A 23,443-nucleotide genomic window follows, 5' to 3' on the forward strand; every position below is an offset into this window, starting at 1 on the left:
ACCTTCAGCTGTGATGTCATTTCTCTTAGTGGCCTCTCTCTCCAGTGCAGCAATGACACTCACCAAGGATTCTCTTAAAGACTGTACAGCAAAGTCGACAGTCACCTAGTGTCACTTGCCATTTTAAAGTTTAATCTGAGGACTGTTCAGTATATTTTGGATTTCAGTTAAACCTGCCATTCTAATTGGGGAATTTCTAAAAAAAAAGAACAATTGTCTTAAGAGGCCGTTACATTTAACTAAATAAGGCACTTCAGCAGCTGCTTGGGCACTAGCAAGAGCCAGACGATGATTTATACAATGACAGTTGACCATGATTCCACCTGTTTCATCATTAAATAGTTTTGCTACCCCTTTGTGCTTCCCAATCATGACAGCAGCTCCATCAATGCACTAGGTCCACCAAGTTAGATTTTTTCAACCCTATATTGTTGATGTCTGTTGTTTCATCACATAGCACACTGAAATATTCTGCTGAATTAAATTGTTTAAGTATTACACATCATATCTGTGAAGCCAAGATGTCAAGCAGTTCTTGCATCATTCTTTCGGAAGTGTAACTTGCATTCTTTCCAATATCAAGATGGCGTAAATGTGTATAACCCATAGCCTTTCAGTGTAGTATGTGGTAGTTCGTTTTTTGCCAACCAATACATACTTCTTAAAGCTCCCACAAAAGCTTTCTTCAAGAAGTATATTTGAACACGAATCGGTATGTCATTTACTTTGCTCATGGTCAAGTAAGCTTTCTTTAAGGAGTCTTTTGCATGGAATAGTCACCCAAGTTACTTCCTTATTTGCAGCCGGTCTCTTTCCTTATTTTATACAAGTGGAACATATAATTCCACTTTCTTTTACCAACGACCACTGAAATGTTTTAAACCAGTCATAGTTTACTTCTGATGTGCGAGGTTTAGAGAAACAATTATCACCTGAAACAGACTGATTCAGAAGATGGTCCGGCCTCATCTGAAGTGTCCTTGTTGGAAATCTCTGGCTCTGAGATTGTTAGTATTTTCATTTTTCTTAAAGAAACTTAAAATTGTTGTTTTCGGATTTAAATTCTTACTCATTATGGGTAACAAGTGGCTGAACACAGATGTATATATATATATTTTTTTAACAGCTCCCAGGTACTGTCCTCACTTGCTGGCACCAAAGAAATTTATTTTTATACTGCCCTCAGATACTGGCCTAACTTGCTGGCACAAATTAATTTCTTTTTATACCACCCTCAAATACAGGCGACTTGCTGGCACAAATTAATTTATTTTTTATACAGCCCTTAGATACTGGCCCCTAATGCAGGCTATACAGAAAGTTTTTTATACAGCTGCAGCTCCACAAATACTGTCCCCACTGACTTGCTGGTACCACAGAATATACAGCCCTCAGATACTGGCCACGTAAGGATCCTAAATACTGTCAACACAGATTATTTTGAGCTCCAACACAGAGAGAGTTGACACAGGTCTATTCTCTTTAATCAGTTAAGGCAACTGTTCCTGACTGAACAGTGCCCCTGTGATTTTATACAGGGGGAGGGATCTTTTAGACTGCAGTCTGATACCTCCCCTGCAGCATCCCTGCCCAGCAGTCATCCACCCAACACCTCCCCCGTCGCATAGCCACACCCCTTGTCCGGCACTTCCCCCGTCCCAATGCAGCATCCGCTGCCCGGCATCTACCATAGCAGCATCCCGACTGGCATCTCCCCCCATCCCAATACAGTCAGTGTTCCCTGCCCGGCACCTCGGAGTCCAGCATGTCCTTGGCAACAGGGACACATTAAGGTTAACGAGGAGACGTTGCGCATTGTGGCCAGGGGGAATGCCAAGTGCCGGGTGGCAGAGGTCAGGAGACTTTGCGCATTGTGGCCGAGGGGGGGGGGTGAAATGCCAAGTGCCGGGCGGCAGAGGTCAGGAGACATTGCGCATTGTGGCCGAGGGGGGGGGGGAATGCTAAGTACCGGGCGGCAGAGATTTCTTGTCGGGCGCTGCACCCGAAACAGAGCGTGGGGTGAACACTTGTCCTCTAGGAGCTGAAACACTTCTTGGTGAAGAGACCATTCCCTGGGATGCATGATGTGATGGCTGAGGAAGTCTGCTTCCCAATTGAGGACTCCTGGAATGAACACTGCCAATATGGCTGGGAGATGACCTTCCGCCCTTGTCAGAATGCATGACACCTCTCATTTCCACCTGTCTTAGAGTTCCTCCTTGGTGACTGATATAAGCCATGGTCATGGCGTTGTCTTACTGAACTTGCATGGGCTTTCCATGAAGTAGGATTCTGGCATGTTGCAGGGTCCTGAAGACCGCCCAAAGTTTCAATATGTTGATTGGCAGGGCATACTTCTCTGCTGTCCACCATCCCTGAAATGTGTGGACCTGTCAATGCGCCCCAACCGTGGAGACTGGCGTCCATTGTCAAGTGGACCCAGTCTGGAATCCAAAAGAGGCGCCCCCTGGTGAGGTGGCCCATCTGCAGCCACCAAGCAAGAGAGACAGACGCACCTCCGAAGAGAGCACCATCATTTGTGACTTTATCCGATGGGGTAATCAGTCCCACCTGGAGGGGATCAATTTCTGTAGAGACCGAGAATGAAACTGGGCGTATTCCACCAGGTCGAAAGTCGAAACCATGGATCCCAGTAACTGCATCACTGAGTGGATGGACACTCAGCGACCATGGAGGCATCTGCATACTCACGTCTGCAAAGTGGAGATCTTTCCCGCAGTCAGAAAGATCCGCTGCTGTTGTGAATCCAACAGAGCTCCCAGATGGAGCATCCTTTGAGATGGAATCAGGGAGGACTTCTTCCAAATGATCAACCACCAGTGTGCCTGAAGCACACATATTGTCAGCTGTAGGTGGTGAAGTACCTCTGGAGACCATGCCAACAGTAAAAAGGTCGTCCAGGTAGGGTAACAGGCGGACTCCATGCAGCCACAGACTAGCTGCCATTACCGCCATAATTTTGGTAAACACCTGAGGTGCAGTAGAGAGGCCAAATGGCAGACCCAAAACTGGAAATGTTGTTGCAGTACAGCAAACCTGAGAAAACGCTGGTGAGCTGAAGTAATGGGAACAACAAGAGATATGGTAAGAACTTACCTTTGTTATCTCTGTTTATACGAAGTCCATAGGGTCCACACAGGGTTGACCTTGGGGTATAGCTAGATCTGGATCCACGGGCACCACGCAGTTAAAGCTTTGCTGCTCCCAGGATGCACTTGGGTCCGTCCTCCTCTATACCCCGCCCCCGAGCCACAGGCACCTCAGTTGGTAAGCAGCCAAGGCCGGAGGAGGAGACTAAACAGAAAGGAAGACTTGAACACACAAGAAACCATACTCACAAAAATGGGAGACGGAAAACCGGTGACCAGCCACACAGCCCATAAGAAGCCAGGTGCATCAGGGCAGGTGCCCTGTGGACCCTATGGACTTCGTAGAAACAGATAACAAAGGTAAGTTCTTACCATATCTCTTGTTTTCTACTTCAGGGTCCATAGGGGGTCCACAGGGTTGACCTTGGTGATGTCCCATAGCAGTTCAACTAAGGGCGGGGACGCACCTGTGCTGAAAGGAGCACCCTGCGCCCGAAGGATGCATCCTGAGAGGCGAAGGTGTCAAACGCATAGAACCTCAAAAATGTTTGAATTGAAGACCAAGTGGCCATCTTACACAGCTGAACAGCAGAGGCGCCACGTCTAGCAGCCAAAGAGGGAACCACAGAACGAGTGGAATGAGCCTTAACAGAGGCTTGCACAGGTAAACCCTCCTGTGCATAAGCCTCACAAATAATGGAACGAAGCCAACGGGCTAACGTTTGTTTGTTGGCAGGCCAACCCCTGTTGTGAAAACCGAAGAGGACAATGAATCAGACTTCCTAACCGAATCAGTCCGGTCCACATAGATTCTAAGTGCCCGTACTACATCTAAGGAAGCCTCACCAGCTGAAAGATCAGGTGACAGAAAAGCTGGCACAACAAGTTCCTGATTAATGTGTAACTTTGAGACCACTTTGGGCAAAAACTTAGGACGAGTGCGGAGCACCGCTGTCCTGGTGAAAAATCAGAAACGGAGGGCGACAGGAAAGCGCCCCCAATTCTGACACCTTCCTGGCAGAAGCAATTGCCAGGAGAAAAACGGTCTTAAACGTCAGCCACATGAGGTCCATCGACTCAAGAGGCTCAAAAGGAGGACCCTGCAAGACCCGTAGCACCACCGCCAAGTCCCAAGGAGCCACCGGAGGCACGAAGGGAGGCTGGATCCTGAGAACACCCAGGAAAAAGGTGTGAACATCTGGCAGTGTAGCAATCCGTCGTTGAAACCACACGGACAAAGCAGACACATGAACCTTCAGAGAGGCCAGGCGTAAGCAGAGGTCCAAACCTGATTGAAGGAACTCCAAGATTCTGGAAACCTGGAACACCTGAGGATCATAGCTTCTGGATTCACACCACTGAAAGTGTGCCACACCCTGTGGTAAGTCCGTGCGGAAGCAGGCTTGCGTGCCCTAAGCATGGTACCAATGACCGAACTGGAGAAACCCCGAGACCTCAAGACGGCTGTCTCAAGAGCCACACCGTCAAAGACAGCTGACCCAGATCCGGGAAAAGGCAGGGCTCTTGAGACAACAGGTCCCAATGCTGAGGAAGAAGGTATTGAGCGTCGATGGAGAGGCTCCTCAGATCGGAGTACCAAGGATGTCTGGGCCACGCCGGAGCTACCAGCGTGCCGCTGTCCTGCTTGAATTTCAGTGGAACCCGAGGAAGTAGGGATATTGGAGAAAACAGATATGCCAGGTGAAACATCCATTTCACCGACAGCGCATTTACCAGACAGGCGCCTGCGTCTCTTGTCCTTGACCCGCAAATGGGAAACTTGTGATTGTGACGGGAGGCCATCAAGTCCAGCTCCGGCAGCCCCCACCTGTCCACGAGTAGCTGAAACACCTCTGGGTGAAGCGACCATTCCCCGGGATGCACGTCGTGATGGCTGAGGAAGTCCGCCTCCCAATTGAGGACTCCGGGAATGAAGACTGCCGAGATCACTGGAATGTGACACTCCGCCCAAGCAAGAATGCGAGACACCTCCGACATCGCTGCCCGACTGCGAGTTCCTCCTTGGTGGTTGATCTACGCCACCATGGCAGCATTGTCGGACTGCACCTGAACTGCCCTTCCGTGAAGAACGGGGCCGGACGACTGCAGGGCCCTGTATACTGCCCGCAGTTCCAGGATGTTGATGGGGAGTAGTGCTTCTTCCGCGGACCAACGACCCTGAAGCGATAATGAGCCGGTCACTGCCCCCCAACCCCGGAGACTGGCATCCGTCATGAGCAGGACCCAGTCCGGGATCCAAAAGGGGCATCCCTCGACCAGATGAACTGTCTGAAGCCACCAAGCCAAAGACTGCCGAACCTCCGGGGACAACACCAGCATCTGAGAGCGGATCCGGTGAGGTAACCCGTTCCATTCCGATAGAATCAGCCGCTGCAGGGGCCAGGAATGGAACTGGGCAAATTCCACCATGTCAAATGTCGACACCATGGACCCCAGAACTCTCATAGCCGAATGGACCGACAGGCGGCAACTGCTCAGGCAACTGTGTATCCGCAGCTGTAGGGAGACCTTCTCCGGAGTCAGGAAGATCTGTTGCTGACGAGAATCCAGCAGGGCTCCCAAATGAACCATCCGCTGTGATGGAATCAGGGAGGACTTTTTCCAATTTATCAGCCACCCGTGCGCTTGCAGGCAAGCGATCGTCAGGTGGAGATGCTGAAGCAGTACCTCCGGGGAGCTCGCCAGCAACAGGAGGTCATCCAGATACAGCAGCAGCCGTACATTCTGGTTCCTAAGATGTACGGCCATGACCGCCATAATCTTCGTGAATACCCTCTGTGCCGTGGAGATGCCAAAGGGTAGCATCCGGAACTGAAAATGATGTTGAAGGATAGCATACCTCAGATACCGCTGGTATGAAGGTGCTATCGGAACATGGAGGTAGGCGTCCTGGATATCCAGGGACACCATGTAATCCCCAGAATGATGGAAAGCAACGTTTCCATCCTGAACTTGGGAACCCTGAGGAATTTGTTCAGAGACTTCAAGTTGAGGATAGGGCGATGAGAACCATTGGGTTTCTGCTCCAGAAACAGAGAAGAATAGTACCCCATCGCTCGTTGTAATTGAGGAACGGGGACAATGACCCCTGCTTTCAGCAGACTCTATAGCTTCCTGAATCTGTAAAGTCTTGGTATTGTCCTGAAAAGGACTCGTGCAGAAAAACTGGTGGGGCGTTCTGTGCCGAAAAGACAGGGCATACCCCTGGGAGACCACTTCTCGAACCCAGGCATCCGTGGTGGCATTGTGCCAGCACTGGGCAAATTGAAGTCGGCCTCCCACTCTGGGGTCCCCCAGAGGGAGGCCCGTCCCATCAGGCAGAAGGTTTACCTTCCTGCTTGGAAGAAGGGCGCCTGGCACACCAGGCCCGCTTCTTGGGCTTAGAAGCGGCCTTGATCGCCGACTGCCTCGGGAAGGACTGACCTTTGGCCTTCCCCTGAACCCGAAAGGCAGAGCTCCGTAGCTTGGTAGGTGCAGAAGCCGAAGGGAGGAAGGCTGATTTAGACTTAGCCAGAGTATCCACTATTTTATCCAAGTCTGGACCAAAAAGCAACTCTCCATTAAAAGGTAAGGCCAGTAGGCCCTTTTTGGAGTCTGCGTCTGCTCTCCAAGACCTCAGCCACAAGGACCGATGCACCGACACAGCTGCAGCCGACACCCGAGAGGTCAGCAGGCTTGCATCCAACTATGCTTCCCCAATGTAGGAAGCCGCATCCCTCATTTGTCCTATCAACACTCTCTGGATCTCTGAAGCATCCTCCGGAAAGGTATCCTCCAAAGCGTTGGTCCAGCTCTCGATGGCCTTAGCCACCCAAGAGATGGCCATGGACGGACGGGCCACCACCCCCGAGAGAGAGTAGATAGACTTTAAACAAGTCTCCACTTTCCTGTCCGTGGGATCTTTCAGGGAGGAGATCGACGGCAAAGGCAGCGTAGCGCTTTTAATTAAGCGGGTAGCGTGGGAATCCACCGCAGGCGGAGTTTCCCACTTCCTGCAATGAGCCTCAGGAAAAGGATAGTTTGAAGCCAACCGTTTCTGCGGTTGGAATCTCTTGCTGGGCAACTGCCAGGCCCCTGCCATATGATCTGTTAACTGGTCGGACAGGGGAAAAACCGTCGAAGCTACTTTGGCCTTTTTAAAATTAGGGTACTTCGACCTGGGAGCCGGCGCATCCTCCTCTATATGAAGGATGGCCCGCACCGCCCTACCCAATGCCGGCACATTAATGGAGAACTTAGCCTCCACCCCCTGGGCCCCGGCATCCGAGTCAGAGTCTTCATGGATCTCCCCGTCATCCGAAGACACGTCTGTGTCCGTGAACTGTGCCGCCAATGAAGCCGGAATGGGTCGCTTGGACGCCCTTGGGGGCAAATCACTGTGCAACATAGATTGAAAGGCCGATGAAGCCGCCAGGCTCTGAACAGAGCTGGAGAGGACATCCACCCAGGGAGGGGGTACCATTTGAGGATACCCCTGAAAAGGTACCATCGACTGCTGCGGCATCGTGGGAGATTGCACGAATACAGGCAATCCCGCATAAGGACCCACAGTCTGAGACCCGGGAGGAGACTGCACCAGACGCGTCACACCCGGGGAATGGGGGATGGTAGGCTGGGGCAACGCCCTAGAAGGGACCGCAAGCTGGTCCGCGATCGACGCCAGCACTTGCGTAAACATCGCCCACGGAGGATCCTGTGCCACCGGGGGTTTAGAGGGACCAGGTACCAGCTGGCATCGCCTGCACAGACCGTCCTGAGACAAATCCGCCCCGTCAACCCCTGCCGAACAGCGTCGGCAGGAAAACACAGGAGCCTCGGAGCGCTCATTCTCCTCATCAGACATGACACAAAACTTTTTGCAATAAAAATGTATCACCGAAATGAGGCAAGGCGTATAACACCTGCGCACTCCCAAGTATGCAACACAAACAGAACACAATATGGTACTGAGTAGCACACCGCAGTATGTGACGGACCTCACAAATACGTAGATCTATATAAGTGAGGTACACAGAAAGAACACCCCTCCCCCACGCACCTGCGGGCCGTAGAAGGAAAGGGATAGGTAAAAAGCTGACAGTAAGTAGAAATAAGCACAGACAGCAGCACTAGCAATAGTCACATACCATGCAGGAAGATATAATCACCGCACCTTCAGCTACAATCAACCTCCCAGATTCAGTGTCTGGTAGGGCTATAGCGCTGCGAACACTGTCCTGAATAGGGGAGAGGTACGCTGGGGGACCGGTCCACTGGAAGCCGCCTGGGAGCTCTGCGTTGCTGCCTGGGAAGATGGCCGCCGGAGAGCTCTGAGGAGGAGTGGCTGAGTGAGAACAGCCCAGCGACACCAGCACGCATGATAGAAGGCGCGCTGGTCTGAGGGGAGGAGCCGCTCAAGCAGGGAAGGCTGCCTCCCCTGCTAGTAATGAAACCCCAGGGACACCGGTTCCCCGCCGGTTTTACACCCTGGTGGTCCAGCGGGGTATGCCACAGAGGAGGGAGGCTGAAGACTGCATATACTTCCCCCGCGTGCAGCGCTAAGCGCCGCACGCGGCTTACCTGGCTCCATGTGTCCGGCAGCAGTCTGTGGGAGGTCCCGGAGCCACGCTAGTACCGACTCTGGGGTCCCGCTGCGATCCCCAGATCAGTACTGGTGTCGCAGCACCAGCGGGGCTGTTGGAGCGGCAGCGTGGACGTCCAGATGAACAGTCTGATGCTGCCGCTCTGAAGAACTAAAAATAAATAAGCTCTTTTCTTCTTTGAAAAAAATTAAAATAAAGCTTAGGGGCTGCTTATGCAGCCCCACTGCACCAGGGTGACCCGACTCCGGCCGGGCACCAACTAAAAACAGCTGCCTGTGGCTCGGGGTATAGAGGACGGACCCAAGTGCATCCTGGGAGCAGCAAAGCTTTAACTGCATGGTGCCCGTGGATCCATATCCAGCTATACCCCAAGGTCAACCCTGTGGACCCCCTATGGACCCTGAAGTAGAAATGCAGATATGCATCATGAATATCCAGTGACACCATAAAATCCCTAGGTTCTAGCCCGTATAATTGAGCATAGGGTTTTCATTGTGAACCAAGGTACCCTGAGGAATTTGTTCAGGGACTTGAGTAAGAGGACAGGCCGATGGGATCCGTTCGGTTTTTGAACCAGAAAGATTGGAATAACAACCCATTCCCCTATGGGGTAATGGGACCGGGATGATGACCCCTGCTTGAAGAAAGGATTGTACTGTCATCTGTATTTCTAAGGCCTTGTTCTTGTTTGACTGAAGGCCTATGCAGAATAACTGATGGGGAGGTCTTCTGCAGAAGGAGAGGGTGTATCCGTTACAGACCATTTCTCTTACCCAGGTGTCTGTAGTGGTCTGACACCAGCACTGGGAAAATTGAAGAAGGTGGCCTCCCACCCTTGGATCCCCAAGGGGAGGCCCGTCCAGTCAAGCTGAGGGTTTGTCGTCAGGCTTAGCAGCCAGATGTCTCACACTCCAAGCTTGCTTCTTGGGCTTGGCAGTCTTCTTGGGGACTGATGGCCAAGGAAAGGACTGACCTTTTGACTTACATTGGGCCAGATAGGTCCAAAAAGGACAAGGTCCGAGATCCAGAGGGAGCAGGAGCAGAAGGCAGACACGCAGTCTTAGCTGTTGTAGCCAACATATCCACAATCTTATACAAGTCAGGACCAAACAAAACCTTACAGTTATAAGGCACACTCTAAACCTTTCTTTGAGTCTGCATCCGCTCTCCAAGAGCGTAGCCACAGGGAGCGGCGAGCTGCAATCGCAACAGCCAAAATCCTGGAAGTCAAGAGGATGACATCCAAAGCAGCCTCGTTAATATATGTAGCTGAATCTCAGAGGTTGCCCCCTAGATTAATTTGCTTACTGGTAGCATCCAAAGACAAGAGAGTTTGGCCAGAACTCCATAGCCCTAGCTACCCTGGCCGGCCATAGCAGATAGCCCTGGCCGGCCTAGAAGCTGCCACTGAAAGAGAATATATGGACTTCAAACAAAACTCCACCTTCCTGTCCGTAGTATCCTTTAAGGACGACATGGATGGCATAGGTAGAGTCGTACTTTTAACCAAGCCCGTCACATGAGAATCCACCGCTGGGGAAGTTTCCCATTTGGTAATATAGTCCTCAGCAAAAGGATATGCATAAGCTAATAGTTTTTGATGCTAATAATGCTTTCCAGGTGATTTCCATGCCACTTCCAGGTGGTCTACCAGCTGATCAGATAAAGGAAACATGGCAGCGGCCACCTTTATGTCCTTGAAACAGACATGTTTTGACTTGGGAGCTGGAGGTTCATCCTCCTCTATGACCAAGGCTGCACAGACTGCCTATATCAGACCCCAAATATATATTTTTGACTTGGGCTCCACCTCTCGTGCAGAGGGCTCGGAGTCAGATTCATCTGTAAGCTCCCAGTCATCAGACATCATGTCATCATATTGTGAAGACTGAGATGGCAACAATGGTCTTTTAGTCGGTCTCCGGAACGTGTCACTTTGCAGCATATTCCTCAGGTCCTGCACCCTTGTAGGGAAAGTATCCACCCATGAAGGTTCAGGAGCATTCTGTATGGATGCAGCCTGCTGAGGTAGGCCTGAGAGGGCACAACCGGCTGCTGTGGGAACCCCATCAGGGGAAACACAGGGGGTACTGCCAATAGTCCCGCAATGGCCAATAATGCTTGAGCCAAGCAAGCCCAAGAGGGCTCATGTGAGGTGGGTGAGACAGAGGGACCTGCAGGAGCATACCACATAAACCCTCACGTACAGTGTCACCCACACCTAACCCTTCAGCACATTTTTTGCATGACAGCAGGTCAGGAGCCAAGTTTTGCACATCATCCTCACTACCAGACATAGGACATCATTCAGAGTCGATCGCTTGCTGCAAGCGATCGCTCTGAATGAGGGCGGCTGCTTACTTTAAGTGTCATCTCCTGTTCGATCGCTAGGCTGTGGATTACCACCCACAGCTCTTGCGATCAACCAGGGTGATGGTCCAGACCATCGCAACCATCGGGGCTTGCGATGAGACCCTAAGGTTGGGTCTCGTCAACCGCAAGCCCCAGGGAGCTTCCTGCTCTGATAGAGCAGGAAGCTCCCCACTGATATCATTGCTGATGTCAGTGGGGCCGACCCCAAACAGCAAGCATTCCATCGGGAACGCCTCCGTTTGGCCTGCCACGCCCCCTGCCCACCTCCCAAACGGGGCGAGCTGTGACTCACCATCGACAGCTCGCCCCCTTTGGTGCGAGACTCATAGCGACGGAGCGCCCGTTGCTAGCCGGGTCTCGCTCATGCGCACGTCGGAGTCGGCTCAGACGTGTGCATGCCCAGTGGGGAAGAAAATCGACCCGGTTGCGAGCGCTCAGCGCTTGCAACCGGGTCTGAATGACCCCCATAATGTATAGGATAGAATGCACACTGTAGGTGATCCACCACACAAGAGAGAATAAACTGAGGTTGAATTCAGACCGACAACACTTGTCTGTAAGGGATCAGTGAGAAAAAACACAGGTAAAGGAATATGGCAGACATAAATGTAAAAGAAATTCAGACAGACAGCTCTAGCATAAAGTCACATACAATGCAGAAAAAACCCACCTGACTTAGGGCCTGATTCAGTGTCGCCCGCTCTGAATCAGTGACCACCCATGGCTATAGCAAGCTGCCATGATGATGGTCGCGATGGTCAAGACCATCGCGACCATCGGGCTTGCGACGAGACCCTTGTGGTAGGGTCTCATTCATCGCAAGCCCCAGAGAGCTTTCGGCTCTAACAGAGCCGGAAGCTCTCCTCTGACATCACTTGTTATGTCAGTGGGGCTGCCCCCAAATGGCAGGCGTTCTCATGGGAACGCCTCCGTTTGGGCAGCCAACCCCCGGCCCGACCCACCAAAGGGGGCGAGCTGTCACTCAACATCGACAGCTCGCTCCCTTTGGTGCGAGATCCGGAGCGACGGAGTGCCCGTCGCTAGCCGGGTCTCGCGCATTGCGCACGACGGAGCCGGCTCCGTCGTGCGCATGCGTTGTGGGCCACCATCGACCCGGTTGTGAGCATTCTGCGCTTGCGACCGGGTCTTAATCAGGCCCTTAGTGTCTGGTAGGCTCTAGTGCTACATACGCTGACCACAGTTGGAAGAGGTATGTAGGGGGGACCCAAGCTCCGCACCACCTTGAAGATGTGTGACTTCTAGATAAAATGGCCACCAGAGACCTCAGAGGGGGCGTTCCGGAGGAGAGCTGCCTCAGCCCCGCCAGACCACAGTGGAAAGGTGCACTGTGCAGTGGGGAGGAGCCCACTGTAAACAGGGAAGACTCTCACCTGGTGGACGATTAACCCTCAGGACGCTGGAAGTGCAGTCTTATTGTACCGCGCTTCCAGCAAATGCCCGCAGAATAGTCAAGTGGAAGCGCAGGTTTCCAGGCCTGGCTCCAATGTAGTCATCCCCCACTCCGTCCCGAGATTGGAGGGGAAAGGACTGCAGTAAAAAAAAAAAATTCAACTTACCTGCCTCCCAGTGAGCCTGGCTGCAGTCCTAGTAGTGCCACGGGGTATGGCTAGTACAAACTCTGTGTTCCCGCTGCAATCCCTGGATCAGTACCATCTCGGCAGTGCGGACGTCCTCTGGACTGTCCGCTCAGAAGAAAATGAAGAGCTTCTTTAAAACAAAAATATCTTCCGGGGCTGGAACAGCCCCACCGCGTATCAGTGACCAGATTCCGGATGGGCACCCAACGAAACTGAGGTGCCTCTGGCCCATGGGCGGGGTATAGGAAGGAGACCCAGTGCATCCTTGGAGAAAATTTAGCTGTGTGGTGTCTGGATGTCTCCATCATCAACTATTCCCCCAAGGTCTCCCTTTGGAGCCTATGGACCCTGAAGTAGAAGTTTCCCAAAATGGTAGTATTTTAAAATGTCTTATCCAATGTTACTAGTAGAGAAAATTAAAGGGACCAATAATGTTGGCCAAAATTGTATCTATTTATTAAGTACATCATGCACAATATCTTCAGATAAACAGGAATTTACTGACACAGCCTTGGTCTATAGACTCTCGTGTTTGACACAGAACAGCTAAGGATAAAATGAGATATGGTAAGAACTTACCCTTCTTATCTCTATTTCTTTGTCAATAGGGTTCCACAGGATACCTTGGGTTATAGGCAATAGCGGTAGTCATTGGGCACCAGTTAAATTTCAGCTCCCAGGATGCAACGGGGCTCCTCTCCTATACCCCACCTCAAGGCACATTCAGTTACTTAATAAGCCATAGGCCGGAGGAGAAAACGAGAGAGAAAGTCTGGAACACATTCTCACACAGAAGAAGATGGAAAACCAGTGACCAGAACAAAGCCCATCCAAAAGCACAGGTGCGACAGGGAGGGAGTCCTGTGGAACCCTATGGACTTCGTAGAAATATAGATAACAAGGGTAAGTTCGTACCATCTCTTATTTTCTACTTCAGGGTCCATAGGGTATCCACAGGATACCTTGGGTATGTCCCAAAGCAGTCCCTTTAAGGGTGGGGACGCTCCTATGCAGAAAGGAGAATCCACTGCCCAAAGTTTATTGGCAGGCCATCCCTTCTTGTGATATCCATACAGGACAAACAAGGAGTCCGATTTCCGAAGGGAACTTGTACGGTCTACTTAAATCCCTGAGGACACGTACCACATCCAATGAAGCCTCACCTGCTGAAAGGTGTGGAGAGTCAAAGGCCGGTACTAGAATTTCCTCATTAATGTGGAAACTAGACACCACCTTAGGAAGGAACCAAGGGCGAGTCCTAAGCATTTGGTTTTTGAACCAGAAAGATTAGAATAATTACCCGTTCCCCCTCTGGAGCAACGGGACAGGTACAATGACCCCTTGTTGAAGTAAGGCCTGTACTGCTTTCTGGATTTGTAAGGCCTTGTCAACCAGTGGGCCTGTGCAGAAAAAATGATGGGGAGGTCTTCTGCGAAACGAGAGGGCGTACCCATGAGACCACTTTTCTTACCCAAGTGTCCGTGGTGGTCTGGCACCAGCACTGGGCGAATTGAAGTCAGCATCCCACCCTTTGGGGGGTGGGCATCCAGTCAGGCTGATTTTGTCAGAATTGTCGTCAGACGTCTTGTACTCCAGGCCTGATTTTTGGGATTGGCAGTCTTTTCAACGGCTGACGGCCTAGGAAAGGACTGACCTTTTGGCTTACTTTGGGGAAGATAAGCCCAAAAGGACGAGGTACGAGACCCAGAGGGAGCAGGTGCAGAAGGCAGCCACACAGACTTAGCTGCTGCCAAGGTATCAACAATTTTGTCCAAGTCAGGTCCAAGCAGTACTTGACCATTATAGGGTACACTCCAAACCCTTCTTAGAGTCTGCATCCGCTCTCCAAGAGCCCACCAAGGTAACCTGCTCATCAGCCGATAAGGACCCCTCCAAAAAGTCCACCCAGCATTCCATAGCTCTAGCCACCCAGCATATAGCCGTGGCTGTTCTGGAAGCTGCCCCTGAAAAAGAATACATGGGCTTTAAACAAATCTCCACCTTCCTATCCGTAGCATCCTTTAAAGAAGACATAGATGGCATAGGTAGAGTTGCACATTTAACCAAGTGCTTCACATGAGAATCCACTACAGGAGAGGTTTCCCATTTGGAAAGGTAATCCTCAGCAAATGGATAGGCAGAAGCCAGGCATCTTTGAGGGTGGTAATGCTTACCAGGTGTTTTCCAGGCCACCTCCAAATGGTCAATCAATTGATCATCTAAAGGAAATAATGCAGCTGTAATCTTTATCTCCTTGAAATAGGCATGTCTAGACTTAGGAGCGGGGAATATACATCCTCAATTACCAATGCCGAACGGACCTCTCGTATCAGGCCAGGAATATATATCTTAGACTTAGGCTCCAACTCTCGAGAAAAGGGGTCTGAGTCCAAGATTTCTGGAATCTCCCCGTCTTCCGTCATATCATCATCATTATATGGAGTTGACTAAGATGATGGTAAATGCCTTTTAGCCTAAGGGGTGAATCCCCCTTTAGCATAGCTTGGAGGCTTTGTACCATAGTAGACAAGGTACTAACCCATGGGGGTTCCGCAGGCACCGGAATGGGAGTAACTTGCTGAGGTAAGACCTGGGATGGCAAAACCACTTGTTGTGGCACAGGGGTTGCTGCCAAATGTCCCGTGATGGCCATACATAGACTGGGCGTCTGTGAGGATACAGTGCTACATACGCTGACCCTTGGAGGAGAGGTATGTAAGGGGACCCGGGCTACACAATGCCTGTTGTGATCTGAGACTCTGCCAGATAAAATGACTGCCAGAAACCTCTGTGGGGGCGGATCCGGAGGAGGAGACCTGACATTGCCAGCCTGACCGCAGTGGAAAGGCGCACTGTGCAGCGGGGAGGAGCCAGCTGATGAACAGGAGAGGCTGCCTCCTCATGCCAGCATTTAACCCCCAGGATGCTGGGCTCCTACTGTGTCTCCCCTCACATTGTCAGCCTACATCACTGGCGGTTTAGTGGAAGCGCAGGACTCCGTGCCTGGCTCCAATGCTGTCATCCCAAGGGAGTCCCCAGCCCTGGGGTAAAAAAAAAAAAAAAAGACTGCATCCAGCGGTGAACCGCTGCTTACCAGAGTCCCCGTAGCAGCCGGCCGCTGTCCAGGGACCCTGCTAAGACCCCAGAGGCCCGCCGAGATCCCCAGATCTGTGCCGGTGTCTCGGCCTCTGGCCCGGGGTATAGGAGAGGACCTGATGCATCCTGGGAGGAAAAAATGTAACCGCGTGGTGCACGGATGACTACCATAACTACACCCCAAGGTCTCCTTGTGGACCCCGAAGTAGAAAATAATAATGCCATGTTGCACTACAAACACCCTTGCATATAATAATATGCACTTTTAAGTTTGGGTTTTCACACTAAAAAAAAATTAAAATGTACATGTTAAGAAAAGTATATAGGTGGCTAAACATTACTGTCCTTTAATATTCACTTGGAAGGGCTTATAGGGGTCTATGTACTAATAAAACCAAAACAGCCATGATTAACCATCCATATTGCTGTGAATATTAATGAAAATATCCCTGCTATGTACAAAGATGAACATATAGGGACAGCGGATGTGGTATCCGTTGTCCCTGCGAGTTATATGCCCGGCATATTGTAGTGAAAGCCTTCGCCGGGGGTAGACGACGCTGTGCAAGTGCACAGTGTCAGCTTCTGGAGCAGGATGAGGGCTGCGAGAGAGCGATCTCCTGCATTCGCAGTCTCCATAGGATTACAGTAGTTTATAACATCTGAAGATGATAATATACAATAGTGATGTTCTGTATGATGTGTGTATATAGGGGAAGGGAAGTGAGGGGCAAGGTGTGTATAATAGTGATGATCTGTGTGATGTGTATATAGGGGAAGGGAAGTGAGGGGCACTGTGTGTATAATAGTGATGTTCTGTATGATGTGTGTATATAGGGGAAGGGAAGTGAGGGGCACTGTGTGTATAATAGTGATCTGTATGATGTGTGTGTAGGGGAAGGGAAGTGAGGGGCAGTGAGTGTATAATAGTGATGATCTGTATGATGTGTGTGTAGAGGAAAGGGAAGTGAGGGGCACTGTGTGTATAATAGTGATGATATGTATGATGTGTATATAGGGGAAGGGAAGTGAGGGGCACTGTGTGTATAATAGTGATGATCTGTATGATGTGTGTATAGGGGAAGTGAGGGGCACTGAGTGTATAATAGTGATGTTCTGTATGATGTGTGTGTATATAGAGGAAGGGAAGTGAGGGGCACTGTGTGTATAATAGTGATGTTCTGTATGATGTGTGTATATAGGGGAAGGGACGTGAGGGGCACTGTGTGTATAATAGTGATGTTCTGTATGATGTGTGTGTAGAGGAAAGGGAAGTGAGGGGCACTGTGTGTATAATAGTGATGATATGTATGATGTGTATATAGGGGAAGGGAAGTGAGGGGCACTGTGTGTATAATAGTGAAGATCTGTATGATGTGTATATAGGGGAAGGGAAGTGAGGGGCACTGTGTGTATAATAGTGATGATCTGTATGATGTGTGTATAGGGGAAGTGAGGGGCACTGAGTGTATAATAGTGATGTTCTGTATGATGTGTGTGTATATAGAGGAAGGGAAGTGAGGGGCACTGTGTGTATAATAGTGATGTTCTGTATGATGTGTGTATATAGGGGAAGGGACGTGAGGGGCACTGTGTGTATAATAGTGATGTTCTGTATGATGTGTGTATATAGGGGAAGGGAAGTGAGGGGCACAGTGTGTATAATAGTGATGTTCTGTATGATGTGTGTAAATAGGGGAAGGGAAGTGAGGGGCACTGTGTATAATAGTGATGATCTGAATGATGTGTGTGTAGGGGAAGGGAAGTGAGGGGCATGGTGTGTATAATAGTGATGTTCTGTATGATGTGTATATAGGGGAAGGGAAGTGAGGGGCACTGTGTGTATCATAGTGATGATCTGTATGATGTGTATATAGGGGAAGGGAAGTTAGGGGCACTGTGTGTATAATAGTGATGATCTGTATGATGTGTGTATAGGGGAAGGGAAGTGAGGGGCACTGTGTGTATAATAGTGATGATCTGTATGATGTGTGTGTAGGGAAAGGGAAGTAAGCGGCACTGTACAATAGTGATGACCTGTATATAGGGGAAGGGAAGTGAGAGGCAGTGTGTGTATAATAGTGATGACCTGTATATAGGGGAAGGGAAGTGAGGGGCAGTGTGTGTATAACAGTGATGTTCTGTATAATGTGTGTATAGGGGAAGTGAGGGGCACTGTGTGTATAACAGTGATGTTCTGTATGATGTGTGTATATAGGGGAAGGGAAGTGAGGGGCACTGTGTGTATAATAGTGATCTGTATGATGTGTGTATATAGGGGAAGGGAAGTGAGGGGCACTGTGTGTATAATAGTGATGATCTGTATGATGTGTGTATATAGGGGAAGGGAAGTGAGGGGCAGTGTGAGTATAATAGTGATGTTCTGTATGATGTGTGTATATAGGGGAAGGGAAGTGAGGGGCAGTGTGTGTATAATAGTGATGATCTGTATGATGTGTGTATATAGGGGAAGGGAAGTGTGGGGCACTGTGTGTATAATAGTGATGATGTGTGTATAGGGGAAGTGAGGGGCACTGTGTGTATAATAGTGATGTTCTGTATGATGTGTGTGTATATAGAGGAAGGGAAGTGAGGGGCACGGTGTGTATAATAGTGATGATCTGTATGATGTGTGTATATAGGGGAAGGGAAGTGAGGGGCACTGTGTGTATAATAGTGATGATCTGTATGATGTGTGTATAGGGGAAGTGAGGGGCACTGTGTGTATAATAGTGATGTTCTGTATGATGTGTGTGTATATAGGGGAAGGGAAGTGAGGGGCAGTGTGTGTATAATAGTGATGATCTGTATGATGTGTGTGTAGGGGAAGGGAAGTGAGGGGCACTGTGTGTATAATAGTGATGTTCTGTATGGTGTGTGTATACGGAAAGTGAGGGGCACTGTGCGTATAATAGTGATGATCTGTATGATGTGTGTATAGGTGAAGGGAAGTGAGGGGCACTGTGTGTATAATAGTGATGTTCTGTATGATGTGTGTATATAGGGGAAGGGAAGTGAGGGGCACTGTGTGTATAATAGTGACGATCTGTATGATGTGTGTATATAGGTGAAGGGAAGTGAGGGGCACTGTGTGTATAATAGTGATGATCTGTATGATGTGTGTATAGGGGATGGATGGGGAACCTCCTGCCCAGGGGCCTTAGAATCATTTGGTCTGGCCCTCAGCTTTTTTTCGGCAAGCATCATCCAGCTAGCAGGGTGCCTCGATCGGCACCCTGCAGCCAGAATCTATGCAGCAGTGATGCCTGGAGCATCCTTAGACCAATTTCACACATGCCGGTTTTTAGCCGGGTGTGAAAACTAGTACATGCAGGGAATCAGCGGGTCCTTTCACACAGCATGGCTACGGCACGGTCACCGTCCATCAGCCGGAAATATCTACTGTGCAGGTCGGTGCCATGCCTTCCCTGCACGCCAGTAGTATGATGGAAACAATGTTTACCGTCACACACACTGGCTTCTGCCGGCCGAGCTTGTGCAGCCGAGGCTTCTACTGCGCATGCCTAAAAGGAAAATAAAAAACCTCACATAAAAAAGCCGCTGCTTATGAAAGGCACTGAGTGCCTGAAAAAAGCCGGACGGCTACAGCCCAGTTCTTGCCTGGCTGGCCAAAATTGACATGTGTGAAATTGGCCTAAGGACGCTTCAGACGGTCACGCTGCTGCCCTTCACGCTGAGCGGGCGTAGCCTGCACCAGGCCCGCAAATAATGTTCTATATAGCAATATGTAGCCTTCCCGCTAGGCTGTTTTAGCGGGGCGCGGCGCCCTGCCCTCCTTCTGGAGGGCAAATAGCACCCTGCCCTCCAGGAGGAGGGCAAAAAGCGCCCTGCCCTCACAGCCTGCGGGAGCCGTTCTCTCCCGCGGGATGCAGTGTCCTGCAGGTGGAGAAACATGCGGTGACCCGGTCACCGCCGGAGAATAGACGCCGGGCGCATGCGCCCGGCATCTATTCTTCCTTTCTGCAGCGCTTGGGGGCTGCCCGGCATGTCCGTAAGCGCCGGGCAGGCCCTCAAGTATGACGAAAAGGGGATGCGTCTTATAGACACGCCCCTTTTCTTGACCACGCCCCCCCTTCGGCGCACGCACTGCATTGCCCTCTCTGGCTCCGGCGCCCTGCCTGCCGCCGGAGCTAGAGGGAACACTAAATATGTCCCTCAGCAGAATAAAGGTTCCCAACCCCTTGTGCAGGGGAAGGGATGTGAGGGGTTCTAGTGTGTATAATTGTGATGTGTGAGAAGTTGAAGGTGCAGAGGAGCAATGACAAGACATGGGGGGATGCAGAGGAGAGACTACAGGACATGGGGGGATGCAGAGGAGAGACTACAGGACCTGGGGGGATGCAGAGGAGAGACTACAGGACCTGGGGGGATGCAGAGGAGAGACTACAGGACCTGGGGGGATGCAGAGGAGAGACTACAGGACATGGGGGGATGCAGAGGAGAGACTACAGGACATGGGGGGATGCAGAGGAGAGACTACAGGACATGGGGGGATGCAGAGGAGAGACTACAGGACATGGGGGGATGCAGAGGAGAGACTACAGGACATGGGGGGATGCAGAGGAGAGACTACAGGACATGGGGGGATGCAGAGGAGAGACTACAGGACATGGAGTGAAAGCTATTGATGACAGGATGTAAGGGTACAGTAATGACAAGAGGGGGGGGGCAAATTAGTGGAGACATACATTCTCCCAGAGTTCAAGTTACAGCTTCAAGCTTTCCAGGGTCAGGTTAAGACCTCAGAAGATTATGGACGGTGTAATTAGTGCGATGATGCAGCATCCAGAGTATGGCAGTCAGCCGTCCAGCATCCACGCAGGCTGCCCTCAGAACGTAGATCTCCGGCGGCTCTTCTGTTGCTGCGGAACGGTCAGACCATCATCCTCCTCAGTCACACGGGGACAGAGGTATGCTAGACAGGAACAGTGATAGATGTGATGGTCTCTAATGCATGTAGCAGAGGCATCCTGGTGGCAGTAACATAACGGATATGCGGGCATGTTTATTCATATTTTTACTAAAATATTGTGAAAAAAATGGGTGTTTTTCTTTTAACGTGCAATTGTAAGAGAATTTTCTAAATTCTCCTCCAAGCCCTAATTATTACTTTTAAGTAAGTAGATCACATTCTGCCCTGATTTACTAATTCTGTATTGTAAAAAAATACAGGAAGAAACCTTGTGGTAATAACGCTACCTGGAGATAGTTCCAACTCACCTCACTCACTACCAGACACTTACTCCCAAGCTGGATACTCACTCCTCTCACTCCCTGCCACACACCCACTGACCTCACTCCCAGTCAGACACTCACCTCACTCCCTGCCAGACACTTGCTCCACCTCACTCCCCACCAGACACTCACCTCACTCCCTGCCAGACACCCACCTCACTCCCTGCCAGACACTCCCCTCCCCTTACTCCCTGCCAGACACTCCCCTCACTCCCTGCCAGACACCCACCTCACTCCCTGCCAGACACCCACCTCACCCCACCCCCTGCCAGACACCCACATCACCCCACCCCCTGCCAGACACCCACCTCACCCCACCCCCTGCCAGACACCCACCTCACCCCACCCCCAGACACCCACCTCACTCCCTGCCAGACACTCCCCTCACTCCCTGCCAGACACTCCCCTCACCCCACTCCCCGCCAGACACCCATCTCACTCCCCGCCAGACACTCACTCCCCTCACTCCCTGCCAGACACCCACCTCACTCCCTGCCAGACACCCACCTCACTCCCTGCCAGACACCCACCCACCTCACCCCACTCCCTGCCAGACACTCACCCACCTTACTTCCAACCAGACACTCACCTCACTCCCTGCCAGACACCCACTCACCTCACTCCCTGCCAGACACCCACTCACCTCACTCCCTGCCAGACACCCACTCACCTCACTCCCTGCCAGACACTCACCCACCTTACTCCCAGCCAGACACCCACCTCACTCCCTGCCAGACACTCACCCACCTCACTCCCTGCCAGACACCCACTCACCTCACTCCCTGCCAGACACCCACTCACCTCACTCCCTGCCAGACACTCACCTTACTCCCTGCCAGACACTCACCCACCTCACTCCCTGCCAGACACTCACTCGCCTCACTCCCTGCCAGACACTCACTCACCTCACTCCCAGCCGGAAACTCACTTACCAGACACTCTCAGCTGGACACTCACCCCCTCCCCCACTGGTGGACACTGACTCACCTCACTCCCTGGACCCTGCCGAGTACACATTCTTCCCTACCAGACCCTCACTCACCTCACTCCCTGCTGCTGCCGGACACCTGAGGTCACCGCGTCTCTCCTACTTCTCCCGCTCCTACACCGTCCTGTGCTGCTCCCTCATCTGCTGTGTCCCTGCCGCGCACTGCTGCCCGGGTCATTCATAGGGGTCATCACCCAGAGGAGGAGACGTGGGCGGGGACACGGAGAGGAAAGAGAGAGAGAGGGCGGAGACACGGGGAGGAATGAGAGAGAGGGGGCGGGGACACGGAGAGGAATGAGAGAGAGGGGGCGGGGACACGGAGTGGAATGAGGGTGAGGGGGCGGGGACACAGAGAGGAATGAGAGAGTGGGCGGGGACACGAAGAGAAATGCAAGAGAGGGGGCGGGGTCACTGAGAGGACAGAGGGAGTGTGGGCGGAGACACGAGGGGTGTATAGAAGGAACTGGGCGGAGATAAGGAGGGGTAGGAGGAGACTGGGTGGGAACATGGAGTAGAGGACGGTGACAAGGCACGTGGATGCTGTTCCCTCTTCACTCGGGTGCACGGATTTCCCGCCGCAGCCCCGGGTCCCATCCTCCCACTGACGTCACCAGGTCATGTGACTGCACAGCTGTAATGGCGGCGGATCCCGGTGTCCGGCTCTGTAATGGCCCTTACACCCCTGTTACATGGTCTGGGGACACTGTGCAGCGTGGCCTCCTCCCATTAGCAGTCAGCATGATCCTGGGCTGGGCACTATAGGGGCTGGGTGTGGAGGGGCCGTATAGACACGTATGGGGAGCTGCTGCTGCACCGCCCAGAGTCGGATTAAGGCTATGGGGGGCCTGGGGCACTTCAGACATGGGGGGCCCTAATACAGAGGCATACCTCCCAACTGTCCTGTTTCCAGCGGGACAATCCCGTTTTTCTGTGACTGTCCCGCTGTCCCACCCGTGGGCCGCAGTGTCACGCAGTGAGGGGAAGTTGGGGAGAGCACGTACCGCTGTATTCCATCGGGCACGGCATCTGTTCTCTTGGGTACGGACTGCCTGGGGGCTGCCCAGCATCTCGTAGAGTGCTTATCACACCCCCAAAGTGACGAAAACGGGAGAAGCCGCGGGGCTCTGCCCCGTTTTCACGAGCAACGCCCGGAGGCATGCGCCCTGTCCCTCCTACCTATTTTTAAATGTTGGGAGGTAGGCAGATGTATTATCTATATATATATATATATAAATATATATTCCATTAAGGTAATTCACTAAAGTACAAACCTACTAGGCACTCCAGGATTTTGTAAGAAAACTTATATCATGTAAATCGACGTTTCTGGGCTACACAGAGCCCTGTCCTCAGTATAATAACATGTCAGTAAGTGTGTACGTACAAGTAAGCTTACCTTTTATCCCCTCTTGCTAAGCG

At 51.4% G+C, this 23,443-nt stretch overlaps 1 protein-coding gene across 1 annotated transcript in view; it reads right to left on the reverse strand.

Moving 5' to 3' along the window:
* The window catches only part of LOC148505873 (uncharacterized), an 88,437-nt gene extending 66,234 nt beyond the window's left edge, over positions 1 to 22,203 (reverse strand). The window contains exon 1 of the mRNA XM_088447628.1: positions 22,079 to 22,203. The gene's annotated coding sequence lies outside the window, so the exon portion shown is untranslated. The remainder of the gene's footprint in view (positions 1 to 22,078) is intronic.
* Between the last annotated feature and the right edge of the window lie 1,240 nt (positions 22,204 to 23,443).

The sequence above is a fragment of the Taudactylus pleione genome, unplaced genomic scaffold (genome assembly GCF_031769625.1).
Source record: "Taudactylus pleione unplaced genomic scaffold, aTauple2 ptg000435l, whole genome shotgun sequence".
Lineage (NCBI taxonomy): Eukaryota > Metazoa > Chordata > Amphibia > Anura > Myobatrachidae > Taudactylus > Taudactylus pleione.